A 13,217-nucleotide genomic window follows, 5' to 3' on the forward strand; every position below is an offset into this window, starting at 1 on the left:
TCCAGATCTGGCAAGTGATTCCGTGCAAGTGACAATTCCTATGCAACTCATCAGCATGGCAGTTCTCCATCAAACAAAACAGTGACAGTACCACCTCTTTTCTCCCATTCTTTACTTGTCTTGTTCATTTAGACTGTAAACTCCTTGAGGCAAGGACTATTACAACACCTACATTCAGCCAGCAAATTGGACTGAAAATCAACCGCAATAAGACAGATATCATGACCTTTAATATTGCCTCACCATCATGGATAGAGGAATATATTCTCACCAATGTAGAAACATTCACATACTTGGGCAGCACCATCAGCCATGACATCGGAACGAGCCAGGACATCCGCAACAAAAATCAAAGCCAGGAACACCTTCAGGAGCTTACATACAATCTGGAAATCATCAAAATACAACACCAAAACCAAACTCAAGATCTATCAGAGCTGCAAACTTTCAACCAGGGTGGATAAAAATCAATGATTTAAAAAAAGATTTTTTTTTATTTAAATTGGATGTTTTTGATAAAATGCTTTTTGAGGAAAACACCTATCTATAGTTTTAATTAAGATACGTTATAGCTCAAAGATATCTCATCATGGAATAGGGATTATAAATTCTAACTCTATGGTATAAAACAATATAGTCATGTAATGTTTAAGAACAATTTTGTAAACGAGTTCCAATAGTTCATGGATTGGGGACCCAATCTTATGGGGTTCCAGGGACTTCTGTATAGATTATTTAGGTTAATCTTTCTATCTACCCAGTGGGACTCAGTGCTCAGTCTAGAAGATACCATCAGAGATGCTTAGTTTTACAGTTCTCAAACTGTGGATTTGTCTCCAGAGATAACATTCTTGTTAACAGCAAAAATATTTTAAATAAATAATATATAGAGGTGAGAAATAACAGACCCCAATCCTATTGTCCCTCCACAAATTTGTGTACACAGAGTCAATCCCTTACCTCTCTCTAAAAGTGCAAAGTTTCAAAAAGTTCAATGAATAGAAGATTGTTGGGGACGGAATAGATCTGGACAAGGAGAAGAAGTCTGGAGATAAATATGAGAAGGGAGGGGCAGCCAGTAGAAACAAAAGTGAAACTGAGCAACATATTCCAGAATTCTTGAGGTCTTTCTGAGTGTAACCTTCATTGATAGCTGAAATAGGCAGATCTTTCTTTTACAATTTCACCTTTAAAGTAGTACTGAGTGTCAGTGAATGCAATGAGTAATACTAAATGAGGAGTTTGGTAATAATAATTAAATAACTGCATTGACTTATTTTGTTTAGGAAACTCCGCCCTCAACATACAGGATGCTGAAGACTAGCCACCTTCAAGATCGCCATCATTTTCTATAGTTTCAGAGTTATCTGCCAATGATAGTGTTTCAGTCACATTGTGTATGTAACATAGCCACAGTATCTGTGGCAAAAAGAAAAAAAAATCTCCATCATCCAGAAACAACCATAGATAAATTTGTGATAAGAACCAGCGGATTACAAAAAGAGGTAATTAATGAAAAAACTGCCTGGTTTGTTTATGCAAAGAACTCTCCATATGATTGAGAACCCACACTTCATTAACATGGTTCAGTCATTAAGACCAGAATACAGTCCACACAACAGAGCAGATGTTGAAGGCAAATTGCTGGATAAAGTGTATGAAAGAGAAATTGAACAGTGTTCAAAAGGTCTAGAGGGTGAAATTGTTGGGTCTTGATGGGTGGAGCAATGTCCACAGTGATCCTGTTGTATGTGCTTATGTGACAACAGAAGAAGCGAAAGTCTTCCTTACAGAAACAATTGATGCATCAGGAAATGCACACACAGCAGAATACTTACAAGAAGTAGCAGTAAAAGCTATAACTGTGAAAAAAAATTCAAATGTCTATTACGCAGCTTGGTCACAAACAATGCTGCAAATGAGAAGAAATTATTTAGAAGAGAGTCCAAGCTAATAACATACGGTTGCGTGCTCATTTGATGCACCTCCTAGCCAAAGACTTCAGTGTTCCAGAAATAAAGGCTAATGTTGTTGAAATTACAAAATACTTCCATAACAACCACTTTGCAGCAGCTGCTCTGAAAAAAGTGGGAGGAACCAAGCTAACTCTCCCACAAGATGTGTGATCGAACTCAGTAGTGGACTGTTTTAAGCACTATATCAAGAACTGGTCTAATCTGATGATAGTTTGTGAACAAAATCGTGAAAAAATAGATGGCACTGTCACAGCCAAAGTTCTCAACATTGGGCTTAAGAGAAATGTTGAACACATGCCGAGTACCTTGAAGCCTATTTCTATAGCCTTGAACAAAAGCAGGGAAATAGCTGTTTTATTGTTGACGCTGTTGAAATTTGGAAGGAATTTGGAAGGAAACTAAGTGAGAACTTAAAAAGAGAAATATGCAATGATAGAGTTAAATTACAAGCATTAAAAAAACGGATGGACAAGCACTATCTCCAGCTCATTTTCTTGCAAATATTCTCAATACTCGGTATCAGGGTCAAACTTTAACTGCTGAAGAAGAGGAGTTGGCTATGACATGGACATCCAGCAATCACCCCGCCATAATGCCAACTATAATAAACTTCAGAGCTAAGGGTTAACCATTCAAGAAATATATGTTTGCTGATGATGTTTTAAAGAAAGTCACACCAGTGAACTGGTGGAAATCACTTAAGCACTTGGATTCAGAGACTGCTGAAGAGATAATCTCACTTTTAGCAGCAGTACCTTCTTCTGCCGCTGTAGAAAGAATATTTTCTTCCTTTGGACTAATTCATTCCAAATTGAGAAATCGTTTGGAACCTGAAAAGGCAGGAAAGCTTGTTTTTCTTTTCCAGATTATGAACATACAGCAAAATGAAGGTGAAGACGACTAAGCCAATATTTTAAGTTTTTCATGTTGACCTGGCTGACAGTCGATTTAATTTTTGTTTCTTAAAAAAATATATATATTTAATTTAACTATTTTAGTTAAAAACAATTTTAAGAAAAACAAACCTGATTTTAAAAAACTTGAATGTTTAATTAAATTCAAAAATTCATATGCTTGTTTTGTTAAAATATAATATGTTTTGCTGTTGAAGAAAAAAATCCAGAATACACAACATTGTTATTTTAGTTAAATAAAACAATTTAAATGTCTGTCTGGTGATGTTCTCCTCCTAATACAGCATGGCAAGAAAATCCTCCAAATATTAATGATTAACCTGTTGAATTGGAGACAGTTCACCTCCCAATGACTTCATAAATATCTGCTTCAATTACCTTTGGTAAATGAATCATTCATTTTCTGATATAGTTATAAAACTAATCTGAAAAGTTTTCAAAATAAATCACTTTAAAAATGCATAGTGTGTATCTTCTAAAAATGAAACCTACATCTATCTCTGAGTTGTGAAGAATATGTATAAAGGTTATAACAACCAACATGAATGCACTTTTATGTAGAAATCCATATTAAATCGAGTCTTCCTGACTAGTGATTTAAATCAAATCCACCTTACTTTCAACACTACTTTATAGTGCAGAATGCTGGGGAATGAGAAAGTACAACATGTCCAAACTGTCTTCATTCCATACAACCTGCCTCAGAAAAATCCTCCGTATCTTTTGGCCCAGAACAATCTCAAACCAAGATCTATTGACACAGTCCAGCCAAGAGGATCTGAGCACCATCATTGCCAGGAGGCGTTGGAGATGGATCGGTCATGTGCTCCAGATGGAAACTGATTCTATCACCAGAGTTGCAATAAAATGGACACCTGAAGGCAAGCTAAAATGAGGCCACCTGAAAACAACATGGCGAAGAGCTGTGGAAGCCGAGCTAAAAACCTGGGGCACATCTGGGGAACCATTGAAAGATTTGTCAGAAACAGACGAGTGAAGGAGCTTCATCACTGCCCTAAATGCCAGAGGTGTAATAGGAACATCATGATGATGATGACGACAACACCTAGCAAACTGTAGACTTCCATCTTGGTTGGTTCCTCTTGAAGCTACTATAATATAAGTAAGTCATAAAGATACTACCTACAAAAATAAGCAAAACTTGGCCCTTCATTCAGCAAGCAAAGTTTTATGGGCTAATTGGGAGGTGTATACAGGTCCAGTGATAAATTTGAAAGGCTAGTTCTGTGTGGTATTTCTTCTCTTAGATCACTAGTTTTATAAGCAACACCCAAAAACTTTAAGGAGCATAATGTCAGTTTCATACTATTTTTAATTGTCTTTATTTGTTACAATACCACCTTAGAATTACAAGATTTTTGTACACTTTTTGAATATCTTTCCGTCCAGACATATAGACAGGTCAGTTTCACTTTCAGCTTCTAATACAATTGGGTCTGATCCTGCCAGGTGCGGAGAGCTCCCAACGTCTACTATGGTCAATGCAGGATCCAGGCTTAGTTCAATGTTGGGATTATGAACCCTACAAGGCAGTGCTTATTTGTTTGAAAAAATCTATTTTTCAATCTAGATTCCAGGAACACATGACAAAAGCTCTAAGAGCAATAGAGAAGTATTGTTTTACAAAACTCATATCGGAAGCCAAATTTGAGCTGAGACTATCCTTTTCCACAAAAAAGAAAGTATTCACCTGTCATCCTTTACACTGGTTATACAGTTGTTCTCCTTATTTATAAACTGTGCACACCAGAAAGCCCTGTAATTTTAGGGCCATACTTCCATTTATAATTTTAAAATGCAATAAGGTATAATATTTAAGTCAATGTTAAAACTTTTTGGGGGTTGGGGAGTCTGTGTCTACATACACTTCTCCTAACAACAGAAACTGGAAACCTGAAGTTTCAAGGCATACTAATCCATACCTGTGGCCCCAAAATGCACTCCTAGCACTAACCTCACCTCCTGCCCTAGCTCACTAAGCCCTCACCCACCTCAGCACACTAACCATCCCCAGCCCTGTAACACACACACACACACACACACATCCATGAGTCTTGAGCTAGGACTGCTGGCTCAGTGGAAGCATCACCAGGGCTTCCCAGTCACATAGGAAAACAAAAATTAGCCCTTTTTTGTGTATAAAAGACGGGAATTCAGATGAGGTCTTTAAAATTTGACTCCAGTATAGTCCTTAGAAGGGCTATTGTAAACAGATCACCTTTTCTGGGGAGTTCTTGGCTGGTTGGGCTACAATCCATGAGTCTTTGAGCTAGGCCTGCTGAGTCAGAGGAAGTAACACCAGGACTCTTCAGTCCAGGCCTCCCTTACACAAATGGGCAGCCTCCCTGGAACTGTGCCTCCAATAACCACCAAGAAACAAAATCAATCTACCTAAGCAGCTACGTGCAAGAGCCAGGGAGGAATCCATTCGTTACTGCTGCCTCCTTCATTTCTCATAACTCTGGGGCTTGTGGGGAGCAGAAAGCCTGTAACCATTCACAAAAGATAATTTCGTATCTTCTGCTGAATTCCCAACTCAGCCTGGAATTTCATTCCACAAATGTCTAGGTTGACTATGCCCATTTCACTGCTCCCCGGTGAAAGCAGAGATGTAACCAACAGTTTTGGCCTTAAGAGATGCCATTCTCCATCACTCACTCACACCCTTCCTCCTTCCCTCCCTCAAGAATTCAGAACTTGTGACTGCAGCTGCTTGTCTGCCCCAGGTTGTAACTCAAAACACATCACTGGGCCACTTCCATCACTGAATATAATGTCCATAAAATCCTAAAACTACCTTTTGACAATAGAAAGGTTAGTGACAAGATGGGCCTTTTATATGCCCCCTTGTTGCAATGTGAGGTTCCAGACATTACAGCATTTAAAACCAACAGGGTCACATTCATTACTCTCTCTCTCTCTCTAAACACACACACACACACCAACTCCAGCAGCAACCCTCACCTTGGCACTCTAAGCCCCATCATCCATCGCCTGGGTGCCCCCATCCAACTTGGCACACTAACCCTCTCCCTCAGCAGCTGCCTCTCCACTCTGGCACTATGCCCCAAATCCAATGGCAAACTAGCTCTTCCCTAGCTCACTAACCTCTGCCAGCACCAGCATATCCTACCTTAGATCACAACTCCCTCATCAGCTACCTTCTGATCTGGCACACTAAACCTCCAGCCTCCCAGACACTGCCACATCACAACACTGTAATCCAGACAGCAACTCCATTCCTTCCCCACACACACACACTCTGTGGCATGTCCCCACCCTGTCCTGGAAAACCGACACCCTCCCCTCCCTAACAAGCCAGTCTCCCTGGCCCAAAAACCCACTCAACAGCCTAACTTTACCTCCCGCCCTGGCCACTAACCCCTCACCCACCCCAGTGCGATAATCCCCCAGCACCACAACCATCTCCCCACAGCCCGGGCTCGCCAACTGCCCCCGCCCCAGCTCACTAACCACCAGCCCCCAAACTCAGCTCGCTAACCACCAACCCCAACCATCCCCCACTCAGCTCGCTAACCACCAACCTCGGCTTGCTGCCCACCCCTCTCTCCCCCGCACCAGCCCCGGCTCGCTGCCCCCCCCACACGCGCGCGTGCCCCCGACACTCGCTGGACTCTGGAGGGCGCAGCCGGGTTCCAGGGACTGGGGCTGCCTGCGGGCACGGCGCCCTGGGCAGGATCAGGCCGGCTGGCTCCTGGCACTCACCGGGCTGCGGGCCGGGCCGCCTCTCGCAGCGGAAGCCCAGCGCGGATGGGCGTCGGGGTGCTGGGGACGGGTCGCTGAGGCTCCGTGCGGCTGCCAGACTCTCCGAGCTGTGGCGCACGGCGCGGCCGCTGGCGGAGTCCCCTGGGCGGCAGCGGCAGCGGCCCGTGGGTCCCGTACGGCGAGGGGCGGGGAGGGCTCACCCACGTGATGGGCCCGTGTCATCCTGCGCAGCTGCCATCAGCCGCCGGTCCGGCGGGCTCCGCGCCCCCCGGGGGGACCCGGTAGCGCCCCGCACGCACAAGGGGGAGCCCCACGGCTGCCCCTGGAGACCTGCCCACGCCGCCCCGGCAGCCCGGGCCCGCACACACGGGGTCCTGCACGGGGCGGAGACTGCAGAACAAGCGAGCTGGGGAGGGTGTCTGCGCCTTCATGCCTCTGTGGGCCTGAGGGAAACATGACGTGTAAACACCAGAAGGAAGCGTATAAAACATATACAAAGTGTTATTTGATATCATGTATTGCAGTGTAAACGTAGCAAGCTGTAACTAAAGATAAACACAGCCCAGGCGTCACCCCCGCCAGGTTCACCCAATACACCGATCAACCACAAGGCGGCCAGACTACAGGTTACAAAAGGTGTAGGCCGGGGGGGCAGGCAGTGCACAGAACAGCACCAACGCATCACACCCGGCTTCCCCTGCCGTCAAAAAGACCAGTTTGGCCTGACCCAGTAAAAAAATTGCCCAGGCAGGAAACAGGCCACATGCGAGCGCTGTATCTCACTCCCAGAATTAACAGGGACCTGCAAAAACCCGGACTAAAACCGTTGAAAAGCTGCTGTAAAAAATCAAACCGGGGCAATGAAGGGGAAAATGAAAGGCCATAGCAGAGGCCAAACAGGAGGGGTGCGGCCTACACTCCCCCTCAGGTGATGTGGCTCGCAAAGCAATTGCTAAGAAGCAAGATTCACCACTGCTCGAGTCACCCAAGTGCTTAGGGACATGGAGTCACTCAGGGACTAATGTATGCAGGAAGTGTGGGGGAAATCAGATTGGGTAGCATAATGCTGCATCTTGACACAGAAACCATAGAGCTGCTTCTTGTTCTTAAGTAGGGCCCTAGGAAAGTCAAGGTCCATTTTGTCAATTTCACAGCTAGGGGGGTTTTAAATTAGTCAATTTCACCATTTTAGATGTTTACATCTGAAATTTTACAGTAGTATTGTAACCATGGGGGAGGGAGGGGGTCGCAAGGCTATTGTAAGGGGGTCATGGGGTTGCCAGCCTTACTTCTGCCCTGCTTCTCCCAGAGGTGCTGCCTTCCAAGCTGGCCAGCTGCCTCTCTAAAGCCTGTGCCACAGCCAGCAGAAGTGCAGATCACAGGATATGGGGGGAGGGAGGAAAAGGGGGTTACCATATGTCTAGTTTTCCCAGCAGCATGGAGGACTGATAGCTGGAGCCGCAGCCTTTCCACGCAGGGGTGTGTGTGTGTGTATGTGTCAGCTCGAGCCACAGCCTCTCTGTGCGGGGTTTGTGTGTGTATGGCTGTTTGTGACAGGTTGAACTGTAGCCTCGCCATGTGGGGAAGTGACGGCTTGAGCTGTGCAGCTTCCTGCAGTGAGGGAAGGTTCCCGGAGGTGGGTCTGACCCACCCTGGGAGCTGCCCCTGTACGGGAAGAGGAAGTCTTGTCCCTCCACATCCCCTGCTGGGACTAGCAGCTGGAGTCTTGCACAGGGTAGGACCCCTCAGCTGGGCACCAGATTTCACAGGGAAGATCAGATTTCATGTTGCGTGAGGCATTTTTCATGGCTGTGAATTTGGAAGGGCCCTATTCATAAGTGGAAAAGAAGCATCTGTCAGACACTTTGACGACAAGACCTGCCCAGCTGTAACCAAATCTTGGGTCACAGAAGGGAAGATAGCTTGTGAAGGGAATGCAGGAGTGCCCTCTGCAAGAACAGTCAGTCAAAAACCCTCTGCAGACACTGAGCAGCTTGTTGAGACTGTAAATCAGAGATGCTCTTACCCAAAAACCACACAAATCAGATTCCAATCTGAATAGTAGTACTTGTGGCACCTTAGAGACTAACACATTTATTTGAGCATAAGCTTCGTGGTCTACAGCCCACGAAAGCTTATGCTCAAAAGGTGCCACAAGTACTCCTGTTCTTTTTGCGGATACAGACTAACACGGCTGCTACTCTGAAATCTGAATAGTGATAGCTACCGCCAACTCCAACTTAACCAACCAGGAACAATCAGGCAGGATAAGCTTGGTCAACCCAGCCTGGGTAAAAGAAAAAGAAGGCTCCTGGAGGAGACAGACTTGGAGGGGAAAAGAGGGTTTAAAAAGTGTGTATTGTCCAAGAGCCATGAACTGTAAAATGCCTGGTCTGGCTGAGCACTTTGCAGGAGCCACCAGGAGTTGAAAAGGCCATTGTAGAATATAGGTAAATCCAGGCTAAGTAACCATGTCCTAGCAGAACAAATAAGAGTCAAAGCCCATCTCCCCAGCATGACAGAGGGGAAAGAAAGCCACTGAACAGACCAAATGCAAAAAGCTGACACCCTACTCACCAGGTCAATGACCCTGTCTCTCTTATCTAACAGCAAGAACAGCAAATCAGAGTGAAACCAGGTGTAACAGTTCCAAAAAATGGTTGATGTGCCTCTGAATCTAGTCCAGAAGTTCTGATAAAGGGTCCAGATACAGCAGTAGGTGCTACAACATTGAGGTCATGAAGTTGTTGGCAACCAAAACCCATCCCCAAAAAGGAAGTCCAGTAAGGAGCCAGCACCATTTCTGCAGGAGGCCTTGCACCCTCCACAGCCATCTCCCACATCTATATTGTTCAAATCAGAAATAAAAAAACAACACTTTCATCCCAGAGGTGCCCCCATTATTGCAATGGGGAGGGCAGCAATTGGGAACCACTACACTACCAAGATCCCAGTAAGATCAAATTGTTCTTTGCCCAATTGATTCGAGCAGAGGATGCCTGTTCGTATATTGCAGACAGGTGCAAAGTGCCTGCATATCACCTTCAGACATGATAAAAACTGAGATGTAATTAATATAGGCTGACAGACAAACCAGGAAAGCATCTCGCCCCTTGGGCAAAGGTAGGTCAGTCAATGGGCTTCTTATGAGGTGCAAGAATGGCTCCAGGCTCAGGGCAGATAACATCCCAGACAGAAGGCACCCCTGAAGAGCAGGTCTATGAACTGGTAAGCAGTAGCTAAGACCCTCCTTTAATCTTTAAAACACTAAAACATTATGGTACAATAAAAAATATATATGTGAAGTAACTGGCCCAATCCAAAATGTTTCCAATATTTTAAAAAGATAGACACGGTCAAGTCTGTCAAAAGCTTTCTCCTGGTCCACTGAAATAAATCCCACATCCAGATTTAAAAGTTTGTGAAAGTAAAAATATAGAATCACAGAAATGTAGGGCTGGAAGAGGCCTCGAAAAGACATCAAGTCCAGCCCCTTGTCCTGAGGCAGGAACAAGTAAATCTAAACCATCCCTGACAGGTCTAACCTGTTCTTAACCTCCAATTATGGGGATTCCACAATCTTCCTTGTTAGCCTATCCCAGAGCTTAACTACCCTTACAGTTAGAAAGTTTTTCCTAATAACTAACCTAATTCTCCCTTGCTGTAGAATAAGCCCATTACTTTTTGTCTTACCTTCAGTGGAGATGGAGAACAAATAATCATCATCCATGTTCTAACAGCCCTTAGCATATTTGAAGCCTATTATCTTCTTTTCTCAAGACTAAATATGCCCAGTTTTTTTAACCTTTTCTCAAAGGGGTGAGATTTTCTAAACCTTTTATCATTTTGTTGCTGTCCTCTGGATTCTCTCCAATTTGTCCAGATCTTTCCTAAAGTGTGGTACCCAAAATTTGACACAGTATACAGTATATAATGAATTAAAAACAAAGGGGTGAGATTTTCTAAACCTTTTATCATGGAGGGCTTTGCAGCTTGTCACAGCATCACAGTGCAAGATTGGTGAGACAGAGGGCTCAGCTGTATCTCAGTTCCAGGTGGCACCCCGGGGGGGATGGGACCCATCACACTCCTCATTTATTGCAGGGCAATAATCACCCTGCAGCCCAAGAAAGGGCCCTCTGTGACTTACTGAACTGGAGACCTATTTCTCTTTCATTATTCCGATTACAAGAGCCTAATCACAGCCTTTGAGAAGCATCTGTAAAACTATCTGGCTCTTTGATACATCTTGATCAAACATATTTTGTCCCTAACCATCTGTGTTCATGAATGCTCTGGCCGGCCACTCATGAACCCACAATAGAGAGGCTGCAGCCAAAATACGCCCCCAGCTCCCCAGCCTAGGATCCCAGAGCTGTGCCATCCTGCCCTGGTCAAAAACCTGACCAGTATGAATTTATTACGCAGTCCACCACTTCTACAAAGGAAAGTGGACGCGCACTGAGCTGAGATTTTTCCCTTTGTACTTCAAACAACACACAGTGTTTTAGGTAAATATAAAAAAAGTTTATTATCTACAGAAAGATAGATTTTAGGTGATTATAAGTGAGAGCAAACAAATCAAAGCAGATTACTTAGCAAATAAAAATGCAAACTAAGCCTAAAATACTAGATCAATAGGGTCTGAATTAGCAATATCCCACCCTGGCTGATGATACAAGGAGTCCACCAAATTTCCATACACAGGCTAGAAATTCCTTTAGCCGGGAACCAGCACTTCCGCCAGGATGTCACAAGAAGCAGCTCCTTCTCTTGGACACATTCCATCAGGAAGAAAATCTGAACCAATAAGACACCAAAAATGTTCAAAAATTCAGCCTGTCAGTACCTGAGGCCTTGCCTGTACAGAACTGCTGAACCATAACAGAGAGTTCCTGTAACAATAGAGAGACATCCAGACACTACTGTTTCCAACCAGTCAGACAGGGTTAATCCTGGTATGGCTTCTCCATCATCAGCACATTGCAGCTTCAGGCAAGTATAGCACACTTGTAAAAGGAAACAGTTGCTTTCTGGAACTCTGCATAGGCAGCCATCAGATGACTATCAGGCTGCCAGAGACAATGAGTCTGTTGGCAGTCCACAGTCTTTCTCTGCAAACCAAAATAAAAAACCATATGGGAGCATTGATATTTTGCAGGTGTGTGAAACAGGCCCAAACCAGGGCTCCCTGCTCCTTCTCCTCCAGCAAGCATCTCAGAAGCTGGCACCTTCTTAGTAAGAGTCTGGTGGATCTGCACCGGGTTCCCCACATAGACTTCCATGATGTTACATTTCAAGGCACTCATAGCATGATGAAAGGATTTAATAGCAGCCTGGACATACTCATGGCAGAATAGCTGGATTTCGACCTTCCCGACATCCTACCAATTGTCTCTGGGACTCAAACAAAGGGCTTCTACTACTGCCAGGGCTCCCAGAACACAGCAAACATCTGGGTAAAATTCAGATCCTACAACGGTTTGGCATTAAAGCACCAGGAGGAAGCACAAGCCGGAAGAGGGAAAGATTCACTAACAGAAATTCAATGATGTTCAGACAAGTGGGTGGGAGAACTGGAGGACTGAACAGACATATTCACAGTTGACTTCATGCTATAAAAGTGACCCAGTGTAGCCCCTCAGACACAGTTGGGAGTAGCCTTCAGCCAGGAGTACTGCCTAACTACAGGGTGATACCACCTCCAGACATCCATTAACCCAAAAGGCTGAAGGACACAATGCAGACAAGCAAGGCCTGAGCAAGCATCTGCAGAGAGAGACAAGGTTGGTGGAGGATGTACTATTTTATTGATCATAAAGACAGATGTCCACAGCAGAAATAGCAGTACTCCCAACTAGCTCATGGCATATGTTGAATGAGCACCTGTATAGGGTCTTGTGCTTTTTGCGGTCCCAGAATGGTGCACAAACTAACACAGGTGAATGAAACAGCTTGCCAGAAAAAAAAGGATCATTTGGTCAAGGAGTACATTCTTGGAAAGTGGGCTGAACAGATTGCCACATGAAGGGGTTCTATGCTGATTCCCATCATGAAGGTAGCTAGGTGCTAAAATAGTCATTCAGAGGTGTAAGGGAAGCCAGATACTGAAGGAATGGGGTGGAGCTAGGAAACAGACAAGTGGCAAGAGGAAAAACTTGCCAGGGACCAACTGTCTAGAATGAGCATAGTGGTGAACTGGAGGCCTAAAGGAAAGGCTAGAAATCTGGCTACTGGTTGATTAGGGAAAAATTAATGGATTATAAAGTCAGAAGGGGCCAATTGTGATCTTCTAGTTTGACCTGTATAACACAATCTATAGGACTTCCCTGAATTAATTCCCATTCAAACTATAGCATGACTTTTAGAAAAAATGCAGTCTTGATTAAAAAATTTTCAGTGATGGAGAATTCACCACAACCCTTAGTAAATTGTTCTAATTTTAAAAATGGATGCCTTATTTCTAATCTGCATTTGTCTAGCTTCAACTTCCAGCCATTGGATCTTGTTATATCCTTGTCTGCTAGACTGAAGAGACCATTATCAAATTTTTGTGCCCCTATATAGCTACTTACAGACT

The 13,217-nt window shown here is 44.2% G+C and overlaps 1 protein-coding gene across 6 annotated transcripts in view; it reads right to left on the bottom strand.

Annotated features, from left to right (window-relative positions):
- SGMS1 (sphingomyelin synthase 1) overlaps positions 1-6,988 on the bottom strand; it is a 219,627-nt gene extending 212,639 nt beyond the window's left edge. For 5 of the 6 annotated variants that reach the window (XM_054033940.1, XM_054033933.1, XM_054033938.1 and 2 more), the window contains exon 1: positions 6,638-6,988. The gene's annotated coding sequence lies outside the window, so the exon portion shown is untranslated. Of the gene's footprint in view, positions 1-293; positions 387-6,637 lie in introns of all 6 variants that reach the window. The other variant, XM_054033935.1, reaches the window with a different exon arrangement.
- Between the last annotated feature and the right edge of the window lie 6,229 nt (positions 6,989-13,217).

The sequence above is a fragment of the Malaclemys terrapin genome, chromosome 7 (genome assembly GCF_027887155.1).
Source record: "Malaclemys terrapin pileata isolate rMalTer1 chromosome 7, rMalTer1.hap1, whole genome shotgun sequence".
NCBI lineage: Eukaryota > Metazoa > Chordata > Testudines > Emydidae > Malaclemys > Malaclemys terrapin.